The sequence below is a fragment of the Bos indicus genome, chromosome X, assembly GCF_029378745.1.
Source record: "Bos indicus isolate NIAB-ARS_2022 breed Sahiwal x Tharparkar chromosome X, NIAB-ARS_B.indTharparkar_mat_pri_1.0, whole genome shotgun sequence".
Classification (NCBI taxonomy): domain Eukaryota; kingdom Metazoa; phylum Chordata; class Mammalia; order Artiodactyla; family Bovidae; genus Bos; species Bos indicus.
The window spans coordinates 90,740,942-90,763,139 of record NC_091789.1 but is presented as its reverse complement, the minus strand read 5'-3'; the positions used below and the strand labels follow the sequence as shown (position 1 = coordinate 90,763,139).

At 44.7% G+C, this 22,198-nt stretch overlaps 1 long non-coding RNA gene and 1 pseudogene across 1 annotated transcript; one reads left to right on the top strand and one right to left on the bottom strand.

Moving 5' to 3' along the window:
- The first annotated feature begins 6,300 nt into the window (after positions 1 to 6,300).
- On the top strand, positions 6,301 to 13,428 carry LOC139181125 (uncharacterized). Its single transcript, XR_011565228.1, has 2 exons — positions 6,301 to 6,458; positions 12,401 to 13,428. It is a non-coding gene; the product is annotated as an uncharacterized lncRNA (long non-coding RNA).
- A 5,429-nt stretch (positions 13,429 to 18,857) lies between these two features.
- Positions 18,858 to 20,998, bottom strand: LOC139180993 (germ cell-less protein-like 1 pseudogene; annotated as a pseudogene).
- Positions 20,999 to 22,198: the final 1,200 nt, after the last annotated feature.

Below are 22,198 nucleotides of genomic sequence, written 5' to 3'. Positions count from 1 at the left end.
GGAGGAGGGCTAGTTCGTGTTACCTCTTTCCTCTTGTCTCATGTTCAAGCCATTCATCTCCAAAAATAGTAACTTCCCCAAAAACTCAAGCTCTCGAGTCACGAGTCAGCGTCTGTCCCAAGACATACATTACATCTCTCCAAGTAAGCTCATAAAGTGAGTCCTGTAAAGGTTTCTATGTACTTTTCTGGATCATCTTGTCTCCCAGATCTCTCTTTATCTGTTGTACCTCTGGGTAGGAAAAGGGCTTATGGATTTTTATGGATTGGTTATTTTTCCCAGTGTGGGCCTCCTGGAGAGGCAGTAAGTTGTGTGGCTGTTCCTCAGCCCCTCTAGCTACGCTTCACTTACGTTCCGAGGGATAGATTAGAGAAACCTGCTTTTTCTCATCCTCATCCTCTTTCTCATATTTTACCTTAGTTTTAGTTATCTGCACCTTCTCTACTTTGACTGTCTGAGTTCCCATTGAAACCAGAGTAGTCTGAGGCTGCATTGGAACTGGGGTTGTTTGAACTTCTATCGAGACTGAGGCAACCCTTCCTGGAGGGGTGCCTTGACCCTCAGCTTGCTCAGTTGTGAGCCCCGGATACAGAGGCAGAGGCAGAGTAAGAGGATAGGAGGGAGCTGAAGGCTTTACACCCAAATCTGTACCCTTAGGACTTAAGTCTGGTATATCTCACAGAGAGAAAAAGAGTAACACATATGGCACTTCTACCCATTTCCCTTGTTTTCTACAGAACCGGTCTAGTTGTAAAACAATATTGTAGTTAAGAGACCCTTCAACTGGCCACCCTTGTCTGCCACCCTCCAATGGATATTGTGGCCATGCAGATTTGCAAAGGAAAGTCAGGTGTGTCTTCTTTATGCTCTGGGGGTCAAACTTATCCCAGGTTTTCAGGACACAATCCAAGGGTATGGGTCTGGAACTTTGAGAGTGGAGGAGGAAATGGCAACCTACTCCAGTATTCTTCCCTGGAGAATCCCAAGGACAGAGGAGCCTGGTGGGCTGCCGTCTGTGGGGTCACACAGAGTCGGATACGACTGAAGCAACTTAGCAGCAGCAGCATCTGTAAGAGAGAAAAAAGTGGCAACCAGCGCCTCTGCTTCTTTCCATCGGAGGTGTCCCTCCCTGCTCTAGATGGGGGTGGAGACAGACTTTCCACCAAAGCTTTTCCTTCCCTAGACGGACTTAGTCTGTCACTTACTGACTCAGGCGCCTTCCCTTCAGCCCACTCATTCTACCATCGAGGCAAGAGGGAGATGCACCAGGGGTAGACCTGATGGCATCCCAAATTGATTTCTAGTTCCATACCACCACGACCTTTGTTTGATTTGTCCTTTTCCTCTGATGCCACCTGGGGTGTAACAGAGTAGTTTCCTGGAATGTTTCCCAAGCTGGGACTCCTAGGGGAAGCATCTGTCTTACGAGTGCCTGTGCACATTCCTGAGTACAGTCCTGACCACAGTGGAAGTGGTGAGTTATAAAGGGACAAACAACAATCAATATGTCCCTTCTTTATGTCACCACACCAGTGTATGTGACAGCAAAAGAGGTGGTAGAGGGTCGTGCAGTGAGGAAAAAGTGACTTTTGTCCTCAAGCTATTAGGGCCAATCCTTCCAGCTCATTTTCACAGATTCCACAAAAGGAATATCTAAGGAGTTGAGACAGAAGGCACTGGAGAGCTTTCTCTGGTCTGCTAAGAGCTAGCACTACCAAAGGAAGAAGCCCATTGTACTTCCAGTCTGGAATTCCTGACCTATGTTCTTAGAAACCTCATGCTCTCTAGCAGCACTTCCATCCATGTAGTTCGGAGGCACAGGTATGGCAAGGACTCGCTTTTAGGACTCTGGCCCCATATGGAAGCAGTCAAGAGAGAGACGCCGCTGAAGCTAGAGTTTCACCTAGTTCCCAAAGGTGCTGCTGGAGCTAGAGTTCCACCTCATTCCTGAACGTGCTCCTAGCAAGTCTGGGTTCCCCATGACTACCAAGCTTGGGGTCTAAGTAAAAGTACACAGTAATGGCATGGATCACAAGTCCCTTGAAAATCTATGATCTGACGGATTAGGTTAGCAGTTCTAATTCCCCATGCAATTATGAAATGGTGGAAGAGACCAGGAAAAGGTGACCAAGAAAGGAAAGTTCAGCCCACGTGCTTTGCCCTTTTCTGGCCACTCCCCTCGAAGGGTAGTTGGGTGTCTCTTGGCATCAGCAGGTGGGTATAAACTCCCAACAAGGCTCCCTTTTTGGGGGCTGTCTCAGTCATTACGAGGCACCATGAAACTGCAGAGCAGGGCACAGTGCTCATTTCATACTCATTTTGGTACATCTCTTTCATTCTACATTCACACAGACAGGCACAGCATAGCGTTAGTAAAGTAAAGCAGAAAACGTGTATACTGAGAAAGCAGAGACTAGAGCTCTGAGTGTTTTTACCTTGTCCTGAAGATCCTGGACGAAGCCCCAAGATGTTAGCTTACAGTGAACGGTATCAGATTCATGATCTCCAAAGAAGAAGATTTAGCTTTGGGACCAGGGACCAAGCTTGATCACTCAAGAGCTTTTGTGTAGCAGAGTTTTATCAAAGTATGAAAAGGGACAGAGAAAGCTTCTGACATAGACATCAGAAGGGGGACAGAGAATGCCCCCTCACTATTCTTAGCAAAGGAGCTATATACTTTTTTAATTGGTTATTACAGTAAATCAAAAGAATGACTCAAGGTTGTAAAGGTCTTCCTAGACCAATTCCTATAATTTACATTTTAAGATGACAGGATTAGAACTAACAGTAGAAAGATCTTACCAGACCTACTCCCATAATATACATTGTAAGATAACAATGAGAGTCAGAAGGTCCTCAAGAAGGAGAAACATGTCCTCAAGTGCGATACATTGTTGTTATGTAATCCTCAGTACAGAGTTTTAGCTGAGTTGTTTTGTTGTATTATCATCAGCTCTGGGCTGAAAGGAAATAATGTTTTATGTGACTAAGACAAAGGAGTGTCAGCTCAGTTCTGTTCAGTTCAGTTCAGTCGCTCAGTCGTGTCCGACTCTTTGCAACCCCATGAATCGCAGCACGCCAGGCCTCCCTGTCCATCACAAACTCCCGGAGTTCACCCAGACTCACATGCATCCAGTCAGTGATGCCATCCAGCCATCTCATCCTCTGTCGTCCCCTTCTCTTCCTGCCCCCAATCCCTCCCAGCATCAGAGTCTTTTCCAATGAGTCAACTCTTCGCATGAGGTGGCCAAAGTACTGGAGTTTCAGCTTTAGCATCATTCCTTTCAAAGAAATCCCAGGGCTGATCTCCTTCAGAATGGACTGGTTGGATCTCCTTGCAGTCTAAGGGACTCTCAACAGTCTTCTCCAACACCACAGTTCAAAAGCATCAATTCTTCAGCACTCAGCCTTCTTCACAGTCCAAGTCGCACATCCATACATGACCATAGGAAAACAATAGCCTTGACTAGACAGACCTCTGTTGGCAAAGTAGTGTCTCTGCTTTTGAATATGCTATCTAGGTTGGTCATAACTTTCCTTCCAAGGAGCAAGCGTCTTTTAGTTTCATGGCTGCAGTCACCAACTGCAGTGATTTTGGAGCCAAAAAGATAAAGTCTGACACTGTTCCACTGTTTCCCAACTATTTCCCATGAAATGATGGGACCGGATGCCATGATCTTCATTTTCTGAATGTTGAGCTTTAAGCCAACTTTTTCACTCTCCACTTTCACTTTCATCAAGAGGCTTTTTAGTTCCTCTTTCCTTTTTGCAATAAGGGTGGTGTCATCTGCATATCTGAGGTTATTGATATTTCTCTCGGCAATCTTGATTCCAGCTTGTGTTCTTCCAGTCCAGCGTTTCTCATGATGTACTCTGCATAGAAGGTAAATAAGCAGGGTGGCAATATACAGCCTTGACGTACTCCTTTTCATCTTTGGAACCAGTCTGTTGTTCCATGTCCAGTTCGAACTGTTGCTTTCTGACCTGCATACAGATTTCTCCAGAGGCAGGTCAGGTGGTCTGCTATTCCCATCTCTTTCAGAATTTTCCACAGTTTATTGTGATCCACACAGCTAAAGGCTTTGGCATAGTCAATAAAGCAGAAATAGATGTTTTTCTGGAACTCTCTTGCTTTTTCCATGATCCAGCGGATGTTGGCAATTTGATCTCTGGTTCCTCTGCCTTTTCTAAAACCAGCTTGAACGTCTGGAAGTTCACAGGACACATATTGCTGAAGCCTGGCTTGGAGATTTTTGAGCATTACATTACTAGCGTGTGAGATGAGTGCAATTGTGTGGTAGTTTGAGCATTCTTTGGCATTGCCTTTCTTTGGGATTAGAATGAAAACTGACCTTTTCCAGTCCTGTGGCTACTGCTGCGTTTTCCAAATTTGCAAGCATATTGAATGCAGCACTTTCACAGCATCATCTTTCAGGATGTGAAATAGCTCCACTGGAATTCCATCACCTCCACTAGCTTGTTCGTAGTGATGCTTTCTAAGGCCCACTTGACTTCACATTCCAGGATGTCTGGCTCTAGGTCAGTGATCACACCATCGTGATTATCTGGCTCGTGAAGATCTTTTTTGTACAGTTCTTCCGTGTATACTTGCCACCTCTCCTGAATATCTTCTGCTTCTGTTAGGCCCATACCATTTCTGTCCTTTCTCGAGCCCATCTTTGCATGAAATGTTCCCTTGGTATCTCTTGTTTTCTTGAAGAGATCTCTACTCTTTCCCATTCTGTTGTTTTCCTCTATTTCTTTGCAGTGATCACTGAGGAAGGCTTTCTTATTTCTTCTTGCTATTCTTTGGAACTCTGCATTCAGATGCTTATATCTTTCCTTTCCTCCTTTGTTTTACGCTTCTCTTCTTTTCACAGCTATTTGTAAGGCCTCCCCAGACAGCCATTTTGCTTTTTTGCATTTCTTTTCCATGGGGATGGTTTGATCCCTGTCTCCTGTACAATGTCACGAACCTCATTCCATAGTTCATCAGGCACTCTATCTATCAGATCTAGGCCCTTAAATCTGTTTCTCACTTCCACTGTATAATCATAAGGGATTTGATTTAGGTCATACCTGAATGGTCTAGTGGTTTTCCCTACTTTCTTCAATTAAAGTCTGAATTTGGCAATAAGGAGTTCATGATCTGAGCCACAGTCAGCTCCTGGTCTTGTTTTTGCTGACTGTGTAGAGCTTCTCCATCTTTGGTTGCAAAGAATATAATCAGTCTGATTTTGGTGTGGACCATCTGTTGATGTCCATGTGTAGAGTCCTCTCTTGTGTTGTTGGAAGAGGGTGTTTTTTATGACCAGTGCATTTTCTTGGCAAAACTCTGTGAGTCTTTGCCCTGCTTCATTCCGTATTCCAAGGCCAAATTTGGCTGTTACTCCAGGTGTTTCTTGATTTCCTACTTTTGCATTCCAGTCCCCTATAATGAAAAGGACATCTTTTTTGGGTGTTAGTCCTAAAAGGTCTTATAGGTCTTCATAGAACAGTTCAACTTCAGCTTCTTCAGCCTTACTGGTTGGGCCATAGACTTGGATTACTGAGATATTGAATGGTTTGCCTTGGAAACGAACAGAGATCATTCTGTCATTTTTGAGATTGCATCCAAATACTGCATTTCAGACTCTTTTGTTGACCATGATGGCTACTCCATTTCTTCTGAGGGATTTCTGCCCACAATAGTAGATATAATGGTCATCTGAGTTAAATTCACCCATTCTAGTCCATTTGAGTTCGCTGATTCCTAGAATGTCGACATTTACTCTTGCCATCTCTAGTTTGACCACGTCCAATTTGCCTTGATTCATGGACCTGACATTCCAGGTTCCTATGCAATATTGCTCTTTACAGCATCAGACCTTGCTTCTGTCACCAGTCACATCCACAGCTTGGTATTGTTTTTGCTTTGGCTCCATCCCTTCATTCCTTCTGGAGTTATTTCTCCACTGATCTCCAGTAGCATATTGGGCACCTACTGACCTGGGGAGTTCCTCTTTCAGTATCCTCTCCTTTTGCCTTTTCATACTGCTCATGGGGTTGTCAAGGCAAGAATACTGAAGTGGTTTGCCATTCCCTTCTCCAGTGGACCACATTCTGTCAGACCTCTCCACCATGACCTGCCCCTCTTGGGTTGCCCAAGGGTATAACTTAGTTTCATTGAGTTAGACAAGGCTGTTGTCCTAGTGTAATTAGATTGACTAGTTTTCTGTGATTATGGTTTCAGTGTGTCTGCCCTCTGATGCCCTCTTGCAACACCTACCGTCTTAATTGGGTTTCTTCTACCTTTGGCGCAGGTGGCTGTGACTGGCGCACTAAGCGCAGGCGGCTGCGACCGGCACTCTAAACATGGCCAAGAGGAGCTACCCCACGTCCGAGGTCAGGGGCAGCGGCGGAGAGTGCCAGACTGTGACGGTGCAGGAAAGGCTGAGAGGAGCTACCCCGCATCCGAGGTCAGTGGGTGCAGCCGAGAGGAGCTACCCCGCGTCTTAGGTCAGGGGTGGCAACAAGAGGAGTTACCCCGCGTCCAAGGTCAGCGGCGGCGGCTGGAAGGAGGCACCCCATGCCCCCATGCCTGAGGCCAGGGTTGGCGGCCGGGAGGAGTAATCCCACGCCCGAGGCCAGGGACGGCGGCTGGGAGGACCAACCCCATGTCCTAGGAGCCATGGCTGCTCGGGCGCAGGCGGGCCTAGAGGAGCTATCCCATGTTGAAGGTCAGGAAGGGCAGTGGTGAGGAGATACCCCTCGTCCAAGGTAAGGAGCAGCGGCTGTGCTTTGGTGGAGCAGCCGTGAAGAGATACCGCACGCCCAAGGTAAGAGAAACCCATCATAAACATGGAATGCTAAAACTAAAGTTGGTAAAGCCCTTGGACAGTTTTCCATGGCCACAAATATGACCATTCACTTTAATATATGGAAGATCAACCCCAGCTGGGACTCACAGTTTATCTACTTATTAATTCACATGAGGCCAGCCCATATACTTGGGAATCTCATCCGCAATTTTGGATTCTACCATTTTTACAAGCTGATAAGATTAATTACTTGAAAGCACTCATACAACACTTCGAGCTTTATCACACAGATTTGAGCAAATCTCCCAAACACTCACCTAAACAGCCTTTCTGTGATCTGCAACCTGGAGACTCCTCAGTCTTCTGAAATAAGCATAAGAAAAATCTGCCCTTGAGCCTAGGTTAAAAAAAGAAAGAAAGAAAGAAAAAAGTTTACCAGGTACTATTAACAACTAACATCAGTACAACTCCAGAGTGTTGATCCTTGGTTGTTCCTCATCACAACCCCCTGTATACTGGGTATCCACTCCATCTGAAGACCTTAAATTAAGGATTCTTAGGAGCCTTCCAGGTGTCACTGACTTCAGAAAGTGGACAGATTCCTCCCCAAGATGACAGAATAACATTAATTTTCTGATTCTCTAGGAACTTTCCCTCCCTTTACTAATAATATTGCCTACCATTACAATCTGATGTCTTCCAGCACATCACTGTGAGCTCCCCTTATTTGTATTGTATTATTTTTCTAACTCCTGTGGTCTCCTTCTGCCACTTAAAGAAAAACATCTGACATTCCCCATCACACCCTACTGACAAAAGAAACAAATGCTATTTGTGTTTCCCTTAGAGCATTAATCACAACCTCCAAATGTCAAAAACTGGACACTGAACTGATCTCAGCAAAATACTCCTGCAGTTCAGTTCAGTCACTCAGTCATGTCCGACTCTTTGTGACCCCAAGAATCGCAGCCTGCCAGGCCTCCCTGTCCATCACCAACTCCCGGAGTTCACCCAGACTCACGTCCATCGAGTCAGTGACGCCATCCAGCCATCTCATCCTCTGTCGTCCCCTTCTCCTCCTGCCCCCAATCCCTCCCAGCCTCAGAGTCTTTTCCAATGAGTCAACTCTTCGCATGAGGTGGCCAAAGTACTGGAGTTTCAGCTTTAGCATCATTCCTTCCAAAGAAATCCCAGGGCTGATCTCCTTCAGAATGGACTGGTTGGATCTCCTTGCAGTCCAAGGGACTCTCAAGAGGCTTCTCCAACACCACAGTTCAAAAGCATCAAGTCTTCGGCACTCAGCCTTCTTCACAGTCCAACTCTCACATCCATACATGACCACAGGAAAAACTATAGCCTTGACTAGACGAACCTCTGTTGGCAAAGTAGTGTCTCTGCTTTTGAATCTGCTATCTAGGTTGGTCATAGCTTTCCTGTCAAGGAGCAAGCGTCTTTTAGTTTCATGGCTTCAGTCACCATCTGTAGTGATTTTGGAGCCCAAAAAGATAAAGTCTGACACTGTTCCACTGTTTCCCCATCTATTTCCCATGAAGCGATGGGACCAGACGCCATGATCTTCGTTTTCTGAATGTTGAGCTTTAAGCCAACTTTTTCACTCTCCACTTTCTCTTTCATCAAGAGGCTTTTTAGTTCCTCTTCACTGTCTGCCATAAGGGTGGTGTCATCTACATATCTGAGGTTATTGATATTTCTCCTGGCAATCTTGATTCCAGCTTGTGTTCTTCCAGTCCAGCGTTTCTCATGATGTACTCTGCATAGAAGGTAAATAAGCAGGGTGGCAATATACAGCCTTGACGTACTCCTTTTCATCTTTGGAACCAGTCTGTTGTTCCATGTCCAGTTCGAACTGTTGCTTCCTGACCTGCATACAGATTTCTCCAGAGGCAGGTCAGGTGGTCTGCTATTCCCATCTCTTTCAGAATTTTCCACAGTTTATTGTGATCCACACAGCTAAAGGCTTTGGCATAGTCAATAAAGCAGAAATAGATGCTTTTCTGGAACTCTCTTGCTTTTTCCATGATCCAGCGGATGTTGGCAATTTGATCTCTGGTTCCTCTGCCTTTTCTAAAACCAGCTTGAACATCTGGAAGTTCACGGTTTACGTATTGCTGAAGCCTGGCTTGGAGAGTGTTGAGCATGACTTTACTAGCATGTGAGATGAGTGCACTTGTGTGGTAGTTTGAGCATGCTTTGGCATTGCCTTTCTTTGGTATTGGAATGAAAACTGACCTTTTCCAGTCCTGTGGCCACTGCTGAGTTTTCCAAATCTGCTGGCATATTGAATGCAGCACTTTCACAGCATCATTTTTCAGGATGTGAAATAGCTCCACTGGAATTCCATCACCTCCACTAGCTTTGTTCGTAGTGATGCTTTCTAAGGCCCACTTGACTTCACATTCCAGGATGTCTGGCTCTAGGTCAGTGATCACACCATCGTGATTATCTGGCTCGTGAAGATCTTTTTTATACAGTTCTTCCATGTATACTTGCCACCTCTCCTGAATATCTTCTGCTTCTGTTAGGCCCATACCATTTCTGTCCTTTCTCGAGCCCATCTTTGCATGAAATGTTCCCTTGGTATCTCTTGTTTTCTTGAAGAGATCTCTACTCTTTCCCATTCTGTTGTTTCCCTCTATTTCTTTGCATTGATCGCTGAGGAAGGCTTTCTTATCTCTTCTTGCTATTCTTTGGAACTCTGCATTCAGATGCTTATATCTTTCCTCTTCTCCTTTGCTTTTCCCTTCTCTTCTTTTCACAGCTATTTGTAAGGCCTCCCCAGACAGCCATTTTGCTTTTTTGCATTTCTTTTCCATGGGGATGGTTTGATCCCTGTCTCCTGTACAATGTCACGAACCTCATTCCATAGTTCATCAGGCACTCTATCTATCAGATCAAGGCCCTTAAATCTGTTTGTCACTTCCACTGTATAATCATAAGGGATTTGATTTAGGTCATACCTGAATGGCCTAGTGGTTTTCCCTACTTTCTTCAATTAAAGTCTGAATTTGGCAATAAGGAGTTCATGATCTGAGCCACAGTCAGCTCCTGGTCTTGTTTTTGCTGACTGTGTAGAGCTTCTCCATCTTTGGCTGCAAAGAATATAATCAGTCTGATTTTGGTGTGGACCATCTGTTGATGTCCATGTGTAGAGTCTTCTCTTGTGTTATTGGAAGAGGGTGTTTGTTATGACCAGTGCATTTTCTTGGCAAAACTCTATTAGTCTTTGCCCTGCTTCATTCCGTATTCCAAGGCCAAATTTGCCTGTTACTCCAGGTGTTTCTTGATTTCCTACTTTTGCATTCAGTCCCCTATAATGAAAAGGACATCTTTTTTGGGTGTTAGTTCTAAAAGGTCTTATAGGTCTTCATAGAACCGTTAAACTTCAGCTTCTTCAGCCTTACTGGTTGGGCCATAGACTTGGATTACTGTGATGTTGAATGGTTTGCCTTGGAAACGAACAGAGATCATTCTGTCGTTTTTGAGATTGCATCCAAGTACTGCATTTCAGACTCTTTTGTTGACCATGATGGCTACTCCATTTCTTCTGAGGGATTCCTGCCCACAGTAGCAGATATAATGGTCACCTGAGTTAAATTCACCCATTCCAGTCCATTTGAGTTCGCTGATTCCGAGAATGTCGACATTCACTCTTGCCATCTCTTGTTGGACTACGTCCAATTTGCCTTGATTCATGGACCTGACATTCCAGGTTCCTATGCAATATTGCTCTTTACAGCGTCGGACCTTGCTTCTATCACCAGTCACATCCACAGCTGGGTATTGTTTTTGCTTTGGCTCCATTCCTTCATTCTTTCTGGAGTTATTTCTCCACTGATCTCCAGTAGCATATTGGGCACCTACTGACCTGGGGAGTTCCTCTTTCAGTATCCTCTCCTTTTGCCTTTTCATACTGCTCATGGGGTTGTCAAGGCAAGAATACTGAAGTGGTTTGCCATTCCCTTCTCCAGTGGACCACATTCTGTCAGACCTCTCCACCATGACCCACCCGTCTTGGGTTGTCCTATGGGCATGGCTTAGTTTCATTGAGTTAGACAAGGCTGTTGTCCTAGTGTGATTAGATTGACTAGTTTTCTGTGAGTACAGTTTCAGTGTGTCTGCCCTCTGATGCCCTCTTGCACCACCTACCGTCTTACTTGGGCTTCTCTTACCTTGGGCGTGGGTTATCTCTTCACGGCTGCTCCAGCAAAGCCCAGCCGCCGTTCCTTACCTTGGACGAGGGGTATCTCCTCACCGCCGCCCTTCCTGACCTTCAACGTGGGATAGCTCCTCTAGGCCTCCTGCGCCCAGGCAGCCACGGCTCCTTGGATGTGGGGTCGGTCCTCCCGGCCGCCGCCCCTGGCCTCGGGCTTGGGATTGCTCCTCCCGGCCACCGCCCCTTACCTGAGACGCGGGGTAGCTCCTCTCGGCCATTCCTGCGCCCTGTCGGTGAGTCCCACTCAATCAAGAGTAGGCTCCATTATTGGAGCCACCCTGACCCTGAGAGTCAAATTTGCTCAAGATATTCCATTTGTTCATGATAGTCAGCCTGCTTTGTGAAACTGGTTGAAAGTGAAAGTCACTCAGTCGTGTTCGACTGTTTGCGACCCCATGGACTATACAGTCCGTGGAATTCTCCAGGCCACAATACTGGACTGGGTAGCCTTTCCCTTCTCCAGGGGATCTTCCCAACCCAGGGATCGAACCCAGGTCTCCTCCACCGCACGTGGATTCTTTACCAGCTGAGCCACACGAGGGAAGTTCTGCTAAATACATCACTTACCTTGAGGAACACAAAATCGGCTGTCTCTAGTTGTAACAAATGATGCTTATTCTCCTGATAGAGGCCGTGCCACAATGAGGTACTATTTGTTATGTAACATCTTATATAACACCCATATGGCATACGCTAACTTATCTTGTGTGTTCAGGATAATTGTTGAGACTCTGTGATATGTTAAACTAAACATTCCAGCAGATCTTGTTTCCCAGAATCGGGTGGGGGAGGGGGGAGGGGTTAGAGAGAGGGGATTATCCAGTAACAGTCAAACCAATTTCTTTTAAAAACTCACCAGGAAGGGCTTCTCTGGTGGCTCAGATGGTAAAGAATCTGCCTGCAATGCAGGAGACCCGGGTTCGGTCCCTGGGTCGGGAAGATCCCCTGGAGAAGGGAATGGCAACCCACTCCAGTATTCTTGCCTGAAGAATACCATGGACAGAGGAGCCTCCTGGGCTATAGTCCATGGGGTTGCAAAGAGTCAGACATGACTGAGCGACTCTCTCTCTCTCTCTCTCTCTCTCTCTCTCTCTCTCTCTCTCACACACACACACACACACACACACGAAGAATAACTGACTCCCTATTCATATAGGCTTTGTGACTTGCTATTCTCACATTAGGGAAAATCATAACTAGCAAGGGTGGTCCAAAACTTGTCTTTGATTCTAACAAAAGTCATGTGGTGCTCAAAGGTGAACCCAGCTGGATTCATTGCCTGGTTTTTATAATCCAAGCCCTTGACTTCAAGTCCTGTTGCAAGGACTAATAATCATTGTGTTTCGTTTGATTACTTGTTTTGCAGTTGGCCAATGCATCCTGTCTGGAGTCTTAAATGCTATTGCACAGCCCGTGTCACACCAGAGTATTCAATGATGCATTCTACTGCAAAAGGAGCAGGAGAGACCAATCCATGTCCTACTACAGACTACATTCTCTAAACAAATTCCTGATCATCAAACTCAGAGCAATGTTGATAATCTAGATAACATGGGTTAATGGCTTGTGGCCAGAAGGGGGTACTAAAAAATATCTCTTGACATCCAGGCTAGGACATGTTATTCTCCCATTAGACATTGAAAAAAATCTCAGGGAATGCCAACTTCAGGTGAGATCATGAGATCTTGTCACTCTGAGATCATGATAAAGTGAGACAAAACAAAGGCCACTTCATGATTTTTTTGTTCCTTAGCACAGACAAAAGCAAAATCACTGTACAAATCACCGTATATCCCTCTCCTAGCTAGTATGAGTGACTGCTAGTTTGGGGGTTTTGTTTTCCCCTTTGCTTTGTTTCTTTGTTTGTTTTCAGCAATTGTAGCTTTAACCTCACTCTAATCTATTCTCTCTATACAAAAGGTTTATTAAGATACTGTCATAGGAATTCCCTGTCTTCCTGACAGTATCCAATCCAGATCAGAGCTCTGCTTCTTTAAAAATTCACCCAAATCACCTAAAACAAGCCCACCTCTTTTCTTCCTTAATTTTTTTTTTTGAGGTGGTCCCTTTATTTAGTCTTTATTCAATTTGTTACCATATTGCTTCTGTTTTTTTTTTTTTTTTGTTTGTTTGTTAGTTTGTTTGTTTTCTTTTATGTTTTGGTTTTTGGCCACAAGACATGTGGGACCTTAGTTTCCCCAACCAGGGAGCGAACCCACACCACCTACTTTGGAAGGCAAAGGCTCATCCCCCGGACCAGCAGGGAAGTCCCAAGCCCAAATCTCTTAACATCCCTTTTCTATCACCCACGTACTTGTGTGGCCCACAGTTCCTTCACTGTGTATGTTCTCCTTCACTGCAAAGAATAATAAACTCAGATTGTTCAACTACAAATGTGTTCCTGCTGGTCTTAAGCTGGGAGGCATCGAAATATCATATCACGTTAAACCTGATGGCAAAGCAAAGCAGAAGACTCAAATGTATTTGATTTATGTATTTACGTATTTGTATCTAAATGTATTTACAATAACCCCACATGCTATTATTTCTAATGTAAGTTTCAGTTTACAAAGACATTTATTCTGTATCCTTTCAACCAGCGATTTCAAGGCCTAGCGACTGAGAAGAGGGCTAGTATACTGGTGGAGATACTAACAATATGAACAGTAAAAGACCAACCATCAAATATATTGAAAATAGATATTCATGATCGTGGAATGGGAGAAAGAAAGCAAAGGTTGAGTTTTGGACAATGAGTTTGAGATGATGGCCTGACCACCAGGTCAGATGCTGTATGGGCCACAGAAGATTAGACCCAAATTCTTCACATTCCAAAGCACAGGGTTCCAGAACAAACGGTTCCTTTGGGTGGCTACCAACCTTCCTCAAGCCCTGTCCCCAGCCTCCATAACATCTCGGTAAGCACAGTGAGACAAATAAGACCCTGATGAGACCCTGTAAATCCAAATGTGACCATTCTGTATGTCCGATTTTCTAACTCCTCCCCATCCCCACAAACATCACCCACCCCCACATAGGTTATCCAGGCGACCTATGTATTCAGAAGCAGAAAGAAATGTAAATTTTACTTGGAATGACTGATTATAGAACAGCACTATCTCACAGAATCCTCTGCGCTGATAGAGATGTTCCATATCTGCGCTGCGCACAGTATAGTAGCCACGGGTTTACATGTAGCCATTGAGCACTTCAAATGCTGCGAGTGAGACTGAGAGACTGAATTTTCCATTTTATTTAATTTTAATCCATTTAAATAATCACATACGACTAGGGGCTACCATCTTTAAGAATATACCTCTACAGCAAGTCTCCTCACCTGTGGTGGACCATACTCAGCCACTTGCCTTCACCCAAAACATGCTCTTCGTGACCGCTTGGATGATTTTAATTCACTTAGAGTCACCACTCTTCATAAAATCCCATGTACAGCAAACACGCTAATCAAAACCATCAGCTGCTTGTAAATTCCTATTTTTGCCATCACCATGTACTATTTTTATTTTTATTTTTTAAAATAATTGACAGACATCACCAATGTAATGCAGTGTGTTTATGTGATGAATACTGCTCAGAGAATTAAGGATCTTTTGGGTATTCAAATCTTACCTTGAATCTGCCCAGATAGTTTTTGTTCCTTCCACTGCATCTTATTACCCTGCTGGTCTTTAAACCAAGTTTGATAGTTGAAGTTTGCTACAATGTGGAGTGAAATTTATCCTTTGGTGTCTGATCTCAGAATCTAATCATAGCAACTGACATGGAAAACGTGTTCACAGACTAGACCAAACTTTCATCTGCACTGTTAGAACAAATCATTCCCGAAGACTGTTCATATATCAATTGGCTATTGTCTAAATAAATGAGGTAAATTTCAATTCTCTTACTACTAGAAAAAAAAATTGCCACCTTTCTTTAGAATGTCATGAATAGACAAATTTTACTTCTGAAACACAAGCACTTGAAGAAGTATAAGTTTCAGCTAACATCCTGGTTATTTTCTCCTTACCAGCATCAGTGTCTTTCTATTTATTTACTCAAATGAGGAAGGAATCTACATTTAGATTAAAATTGGTTGCCTGGACTATACGTTCTATTTTGTTCCTTTGTAGATCGCACCACCTTTGAGATTTCCAAGTGGTGGGGCAGACTGCTGGCTATAGGTCTGGATTCAAAGAAGAGGTCTGTGCATGGGCTATGAATTTGAGAGTCTATGACATATAGATGGTGCCTGGAGTCAAGCAAGTAAACCTTAGAACAGGGGGCAGATGACACACCCCTTTCAAGAGATTTATCTTGAATAAAGGGAAGGGCATCAAGGCCCAGGTAGCTGAGTGGACGAGGAAAGGGTGGAACCTCATGAGGGCTCATAAAATATAAATGTGTGTGTGTGTGTGTATGAATGTCTTAGAAGTCATGTTACTAGCTGAACAGGTGATGACATAAAAACCTTGGATTCTGCTTCAATCCACTTATTTCCATGTGTGTGTGTGTCTGTGTGTGTGTGTGTGCGTGTGTGTGTTTGCTGACCCCAATTCAAAAGTTTAAGTTTAATCGCATGATTAAACTGATGTGATGTGCTTATATAAAATAGGTGAATTTTGCTATTTTAACTCTCACCAGGCAGTTTCATGTCCAAATTCTGTGGCTGAGACTTGGCAAGTACCTTCCTGTAGACCTTGTGGCTGGACACTCCCTCTTCTTTTTATTTTCCTCTTAAAAAGTTGGTTTTCTTTTTCCAGCACATGATTTATCTTTCATCGAAATTTCAGTGTCATCTTTGTGCTGTTTATATATAGACCCTTTCCACAGTAGCATAATTTACACTGGTCTGCTGTCTGTGTCCATCCCACTTCCATCCCTGGGGCACTGCTTTCTCCTTCATAAGTCATTGTTTATTTAAGTCTCTTGTGTCTTTGCACACGAATGCTAAGCTTTATCTTCTTCCAGCATCTATCTCTAGGACACCACTGGAAGGGAAGATGACAGAAGAGGGTTTGTCTACCGAATTGTAATAACATTTCATTCCTGTCTCCTTAAGACAGGCAGAAGCAGAGATGGACTATCAAAAGATGCAACAGAACCAGATGTAGAAACAGCCAGAGACAGGACAGCCTGACAGAAAAACAGAGATAGCTGGTCAGGCAGGCTGAGAAAGCCCAACAGATGGACAGACTCAGAAATTGTACCTCCTCCCGCAAAAGAGACAGCTAGAAAGGCATACACAGAAAGGGGCAGACAGAGACAGGTAGAAATAGATGGAGACAGAGACAGGGAGGCAGAGGAAGCCAGGCACAGACAGGGACAAACAGACACCCATTCAAACTAAGGCAAAGAATGATGGTTGCAGACAGAGACAGGGAGACAGGCAGAGGCTGATTGACACAGATAGAAAGACAGAGACAGACAGACTGAGAGACAGAGAAAGACAGACGCACACTGAAAGAGAGCCAACAGACATAGAGATAGTGATGGGGAGAGAGAGAGTCAGAGAGAAACAAGGTTGGGGGTGGGGAGAAAGACAGAGACAGATCGGGACAGAAAGGGAAAGACAAAGACAGACGGATGGAGAAAGAGACACAGAGAGATGCAGATACAGACGGATACAGAAGCACTGGAGAAATACAGAGACAGAGACAGAAACATAGAGACCCAGACACAAACAGATTGTCAGAAACAGAGAGAAACAGAAAGATACGGACAGTAAGACAGAGACAGAGAGTGACGAAGATAGGCAGTCTGAGACAGAGACTGAGGAAGACAAAGACAGAGGTAGATAGAAATTAGACAGGGATGCAGACAGACATCATGGAGACAGAGATAGGGGATGACAGAGAGAGTGGCAGACATACAGAGAGGGAAAAACAGAGACAGGGATAAATCCTCATCATTGTCAAGGACCACGTGGTATCCCATAGGGGTACCATCTCCTTTAGTGTGGCGTTTACTTTGCTGTTATTTAGCTTGATGTTTTCCTGTAGCATTACCATGACTGTTCGTCGCCCTGCCTCCCCATCTCCCCATGCCTTTACGAAGAGGCTAACAAAATGAGTATCAACATGGGAAAAGGTTTCTTCCTCATCCTGAGCAGTCAAAAAGAAAAGAAAAAAAAAAAGAGAGAAAAAATAGAGACAGGTATTGGATAAATTGCCCAAACTGGCAAATGGCAACAGTCAGGGTTTGTGAGAGTTTAAATGTTTAAATGAGTGTATTTCAGCTGTCACTGTTTGTACATTATTGAACATCTTTCTATTGTAAGCGGCAACAAGCAATTTAAGGATTTAAAGCTCGTTGGGTAGGAAAACAAAAGCAGATCTTTCAGTCAAGGTACACTTGTAGCTAAGTAGTCTCTGAATTTCCCAACTGAGGATACCTCTGTTTAGATGAAATGGCATCTTGGCATTCAGCTCAAGAACAAGTGATTTCAAATTGCTTAGAGAGTTTACATAAAGAAAGTGAAATTCTTACCGAAAAAAAAAATAACAATAATTTTTACGTTTCAACTGAATCATGACTTACTCTTCTCCCCAGTTATTTTTAAACACAAATAAAATGAAGTCTATTGTTTGTAGTTGGTTAGGTATATGGAATATAAGGGAACACAAGAAAGGGTAGGGGGCTGCAAAATTAAGGGCAAACATCGAAGGATGCAACAGCAGCTTCCTGGTTGAACCATTTCATATAAGTAACTGTCACGTAAATATTACTCTAATCCTAGTATGTGGGTTTGGGATAAGGAAGCCTTTCAAATCTCCTTAAAGAGGAAAAGGAATGAATGAATGGATAAAGTCAAAAGTAATTTGTTCACTGATGGACAATGGATAAAATCTAATTGGGAAGAGAAACATAAACCACCAGTAAGGAAAATTCTGATTTCAACTAAGTAAAGCCTTAAATCTGGTGACTGTTTTTTTTTTTTTTTTTAATTTAAATGTACATTTATTTATTTTAATTGGAGGCTAATTACTTTACAATATTGTATTGGTTTTGCCATACATCAACATGAATCTGCCAAACACCAATAGAGTATACTAGTTTTTTTTATTTGTTCATCTTGTATTAATTTATCACACTCTTTCCAAGCATGTATTTATTATTTATATGGATTCTTAAATAGAGTTTTCCATTCTTTGACCTCAAAATGACTCAATGGAGGGAATGGGATGGTGACAATTTGTAAGTTAACAGTAATCAGAAACTAACAAATTCAAATCGTGACTAGTGTGCTTCTCCTTTTGTGACAAAAACACTTTTTATCTTACCCTTTTGATTACTAGTGTGGACTTCTCGTGATCCCACTTCCAGATGCCAAATAATTCCCATTATAATTCAAAAGCGTTTCTTTCCAGAGGTTACCAGACCTGTTTTTAAGTGGGAAAGAGTCTTTCCACGTACAATTCCAACGTCAAATGTTTCTGAAGGGCAAAGGCCATCAGCGTGCTTAGAGAGTGCATTCTGGTGCATAAATAATTCATGGCTGTATGCCACAGAAAAAGTCTGTCTAGTACCGAGATGTCCTCATAGCATCAATCTGCCGCCTTCCACTCCACCCCCAATATAGGGTTGTATAAGATTGGAGGCGTCTTTCTAGGGTTAAAATGCTAGGAAAGTCAAAATAAAGCCAAAGTAACATCAAGATACGATATGAAGTCAACTAACCTAAGAATGTTGAGGAACAACCAATAAAGAGAAGATCATCAGTGTAGCCTGGGTGCGTTCACAGAGTGAGAGATCATGGGAACCAAGTACTACACACTCAGTGGCAGGGAATGGGGAAAGGGAAGCAATCCAAAGGAAGCTAGCTGTAGTGGTGGTAATGAGTGGGGCAGAGTGGCTCTAAACACGCGAACTGAAAGAGAAACCAAACGGTTTCTTTAACATTCCTTTAATCAAGCTAAAGGAAATGCATATTTTAAAAGAGTTTCACCAGCAGTAGTAGAGTAGGTAGGTTCACAGGTTCTCTCTAAAGTCAACTGGTCTTTGACTTTGCAGAAATGATGGGAGGGGGCATTGATGGATGGTGAACCAGGAGGACAGGTTGCCACTTTAACAGCACAAATGAGGTCTAAAGGTGTTGGGGGAGCAGGGCTTTAACATTTCTCCTCTTCATAGGCTCAGGTAAACGATCTCAAGTATTATGAGCTACAGTTCAACAAAGACTCTGACAGAGGTGGGCCACCAGAGGTGGGCAAGTCCGGTTGGTCCCGCAGAAGGAGCTGGCATCTGGACAAAGCTGGTCGTCCCTGACCCCAGGAAAAGAGCTGCTCACCTCTCTGAGATTTTGTTTTCAGGAGTCCTCACTCAGGGAAACGCCCCTCTCTGGGGAGGTACAGGAAATTACAGGTCACATATATGGGGAAAACCACATCTTCGTTCTCCAGATTCACCACCTCTAGCTCTTCATCCTTTCCCAGGGAAAGCACCTGGAGTTCTGTCTCCTTCCGGAAAATGGCTCTTCCAGCCCTGTCCAAGGAGGCCAGGCGCAAGCGGAACGCGACCTTTCTCTGCCAGAGTAAGCTGACCCCGAGACCGCAAGACTTGTTCAGCACGCTGCGCTTGAAAATGATGCGCCGGTTGGCATAGCACACCACCAAGTCCCAGCCGACGTTGAAGCCTGCCCACCGCCAGGTGCACTGCTTATCCCTGAGGAGCTGGCCCCCGCACCGCATGCTGGTCCTCTGGAGGTCGGACTCGAAGACATCCACGGGCCCGAGGTCTCTGGTCTGCTCAGCCCGGAGGAGGGCAAGCCACTGCTCTTTGTACACTGGGGTCAGCCACGTGGCAGGGATCAGTGCATCCTGGTCGATGATGCGTGCTGACGGCAGGTCGCAGATCATGTAGGCAAGCCGCAGCTGCTGGAACGCTGGCACGAAGGCTCTGCCCTGCTCGGTCTCCAGGAAAGGGGTGCCCTCTGACTCCTGCCTGGACCTGGCAAACCACGAGTCGGCGTCAGGCAGTAGGTCTCTGCGGGGGCCTCTCCATGTCGGCTGCAGCTGCAGGAACATCCACTTTTTCAGCGTCGTGTACACATCCATCTCTACCTCCATCACGAAGAGCTCTGAAGAGGCAATGACCTCTTTCATGAGATCCAGGCTAACTTCTCTCAACAACTCCTCACTATGCTGGGTCATCAGGTTGTCCAGCAGCCACTGAAGACACATGGCCCTGATGTTCTGCAGTCCGTAGCTCTCAGCAGAGCAGTAGTAGCTGCACACGGTCTGATCACTGACCGTCTCCTTCATTATCTCTCCGCACTGCTGAATCAGCTTGTCCAGCTGCAGCATGCTGGCTGTGGCCAGCATGGGGACCACTCGACCGGGTGGGATGAGCACAGAGTTTCGGTACAGGGAACCTAAAGCCTCGTGCAGTGCCTCACGATCAATGTTCTCGTCAGGCATCTGCAACTCTACAGTATCCATGGTTGTCTCACGCCACGCACCACTGAACATGCTAGCAAAGTATCCTGACCGGCACAAGTAGACCTTGTGCAAGTTCCACTCCTTCCCCAAGGCACGGATCTGCACGTCACTCCCTTCTCCTCTCAGAAAAAGTGTCTTATAAACGGACTCTAAACGGTCTTTTGCTCGCTTCCTGTGAGGCGCTTTTGTGAGCTGCCCTTCTGGGCCTGTCTTCCGCTTGTGGCGCCCTTGGCTAGTGGTGGGTCTGGCCTCTTCGCTCTCCTCCCCTTCCTCTATCACTGCCACTGCTACCTCCTCGGCCTCCTCCTCCCCCTCAGGGGCACCTGGCTCCTCTGGGGCATGCCCCACTCTGTTCGAGGGCATCTGACTGTTGACTGCTCCCATGGCTTTTACCTCAGGGGTGCAGAGGGCAAGCTTCCTCACCAGACGCAGCCGCCACTGGCACTAGCTCAGCCCACGGTGTCGTTGGATACGGCTGATGTTTGTGACGTCATCTTGGACGCCACGCAAAGCCACACCCACGAGGCTTTCCCCTACCCCTCCCACTCCCCATCACAGGATCAGTGCACTCTGTACCAGGAATTCCACTCTGTGTATCTTTCCCTCCAGGGATGATTTCTCTGGGGCTCCCTTCGTAGGATACTGGTGGAACAGAGGACTTTGTGTATGAATTTTCCCCATGAATCTTAAGAACATCATTTCCTCTTCCCCATTTGACATAATTACTGATCACTCCTTTTTTTGGATAATTACGTCTTGGTTCCAGCTCTGTGCTCTATGCACCTTAATTTCTGTAATTATTTTCTTAGGTTATCCCATCATTTGCGGCTGTCAAAACATTTTCTGTGATAAAAGTGGCAATGTTTGCCCAGTCTTTGCTTTTGTCTCTATTTTAGACACCAGCTAAGCATGTAACAAACTTAAACACTGAAAGAAATGAGGAATGAATGAGATGGATTTTGATTTTTGAGGAAATTAATAATATTAAATACCGACAAGTGTTATATGCTAAACAAAGTATACGGTGTAGAGAGAGTGTGGACCTTTCAATGACAAGGAAAGTACAATGCAAGGGAAAAAACTTTGAAAACGGTAAGTCTCTCAGGTCATTTGACCTTGCCTAAGTAGAATGTTTGGGGCTTCCCAAACATTCCCAGTGGTAAACAATCCACCTGCCAATGCAGGAGACGCATGAGGCATGGGTTGGGAAGACTTCCTCGAGGAGGAAACGACAACCCACTCCAGTATTCATGCCTGAAAAATTCCATGAATAGCAGAGACTTGCAAACTCGTGTCCATGGGGTCGCAAAGATTCTGCCCTATTCAAATCATGTGAGTAGAATGTTTACACACTTTGAATAGGACAGGATAACCTTAAATCACATTTTAAATATTCTCTGTTAGATGGCTATAGAAAGTTGATAAGAAGGTCTATATAATGCTTCAGGTTGAGTGGTGCTTGGCATGAGAGAAACATGAATACTGACTCTAGAGTTGTGACAGCTAATGGTGAATGGTGAACAGTGCCGCCAGATTCATGGTCTCCGAAGGAGAAGATTTAACTCGGGACCAAAGACAGTCTCAGTCACTTGGAGCATTGTGTAGATTTTATCTAAAGTGAAAGTGACAGAAAAAGCTTCAGACATAGACGTCAGAAGGGAGCAGGAGAGAACCCACCTCACTACTTTAAGCAAGGCGTTATACACTTCTCAACTAGCTGCTGAGAC